This window comes from Crocodylus siamensis, chromosome 2 (assembly GCF_052110815.1).
Source record: "Crocodylus siamensis isolate JL-2025a chromosome 2, ASM5211081v1, whole genome shotgun sequence".
Classification (NCBI taxonomy): domain Eukaryota; kingdom Metazoa; phylum Chordata; order Crocodylia; family Crocodylidae; genus Crocodylus; species Crocodylus siamensis.
In genome coordinates, this window is record NC_143396.1 from 141,436,911 (window position 1) to 141,439,148 (window position 2,238).

The window sequence follows — 2,238 nt, forward strand, 5'->3', positions numbered from 1 at the left end:
GGACTAGGGACCGCCTCTCCTCACGACTCCACCAGTTGTCTAGAAGGCGCAGCCCTGCCCTGGGACCCCCCAAGATACCTCTGTGGGTCCCCGGCCCCAGCACTTCTGCTCTGCCTCCCCTCGAAAACGCCCAGCCTCTCGCGGGTATGACGGGTCGCTCAGCCCAGAGGTAGCAGACTCCCACTGCCTGAAGAAGGGTGTTTGTGTCGGAAAGCTTGCAAATAACTTTTCTCCAGCTATTCAGTTGGTCTAATAAAAGATTTATAGATGTTGGGGGCTGGAAGGGACCTTTCGAGATCATCAGGTCCAGCCCCTCTGCACGTGGGTGGGAAAGACTGCTGGGATCAGATGACCCCAGCAAGGTGAATATCCAGAAGTTTTTTGAAGATATTCAGAGTAGGTGGTTGTACCACCTCTGGGGGAGTCTGTTCCAGACCCTGGACACTCGAGTTGTAATATCACATCTACACAAAGAACCTTGCCTGTGTCTTTAGGCCCACAGCTACAAGCAACAACTCTTGCAGCCTGGACTTCTTCTCTTCTCCTGAATTTGAACCCTGCCCAAACCCCACTCTGATCACCAGCCAAACCCCATCACTTTCTAGTAGCAAGCAGACTTGTTTCCTCAGGCAAGAGAGAAAGGGCCCAGAGCACCCTGGACACTGATGCAGGGCAGCAGAAATAAGAAGCTGAAGTTGGCCCAGGCAGAAATAGGAGGACAGTATAGGTTTCCCTCACTAACCATGGTCTTGAGTATCCACACTTAATATTCTATATACCATTTTGGCTACCAAGGCATACAGTTTTCAGTAACTATGGTTTTCCATGGCTGTGCACCAGCCCACCACCTGCCATTTTTCCCATAAGCCTTTTATCTTACCTACCACAGTTTTGCCAACCACAAGAACTTTCAGGAACCTAACCCCAGCTGTTGGTGAGGGAAATCTATATATGTCCATTTTCCTACACCGCTGCTTTTCAGACCAGAAGCCCCCTCCACACATCAGAGCTGTTTGGAAGCTGTTGCAGTACTGCTGCAGTGAGCTGAGAGCAGTAGTGAGACTGACAATGCAGACTGAACCATGTTGAACACTCCCAAATCGCACAACAACAATCTTGGATGTAAAAGTCCAACATTAGCAGGACTTTGAGCCTCCGGCTGGTAGGATGGTGCTGAGACTTCCACACTGCTGTGACCCAGCAGGCCCTCTCACCATCATGCATGCATATTTTTCAAGGGTTTTAACTACTATAATGTTTAAAATGGGTGTTTTTCAGGGTGACCACCATAAAATTAAACCTCTGCCCTTAATCCATGCCCCACCCTGTTCACAAAATGGGCCTGTTCTTGATGTTCATGCTCTTTAAAACAAATTGTATGGTTTGCAGGTGCTCAACTGCTGCTCTGCATGAGTTCATTTCTTCCTGGATTAACACAAGGAAGTCCAGGAATGATTACTCTTACTCACCTGTTCCTGGCCTGCCACAGCCCTGTTGCTGGCTTTTGTACTGTTAGGCAATCCAGCAACATGAGAACAAGCTAACACACCCTGTTTGACATACTGTTGTCATATCTGCTATTTCCTTTGAGTAAGGACTTTAATGACTTCAGTTTTGCTTGGTGGCTCATATAATATTATGGTTGCCAATTTCAGACAGCCCATTAACTTTATACAGACACACATCCTGCTTGTCCTGGAAGGACTCCGTCTATCAAATGTCAGCCAGAGCAATTTACATTCCAGTGGCTGACAGGCATATCCCATGGATTACCCACCCACCCATATACATGAACTTAGCTTTTAAGGACTCACCTGAGTATGTGACAAAACTGTAGGAGCAAACATAATTAAAGTATTTGTAATTATGCTAGATATGCAAAGCATCAATATTACCGTACCTTGTTTTTACCAGAAACAACTGCATTGCTCTGAAACATCCCACAATAACTCTTTGTGCCCCTGCTAACACTGCTCTCTGCAATTCTCTGCTGAGTCATACAATTTACATAGTGTAAATTGCACATTCAGGGCAAACACTGTCAACTCCAGAGAGCATTGTGCTTTCTTATTAACCAGCAAAATCTTGAAGGTGGAGGAAAGAGTAGTAAACAGGCAACCAGAACTTTTATTTTCCTTTCTGATGCACTGAAAGGGGACGGTATAAGCAGTGCCGTAGCAAGGAAGTTTGGTGTCCAGGGCAAGCCCGCAATGGCAGCCTGCCCTTGGCCCATGCACA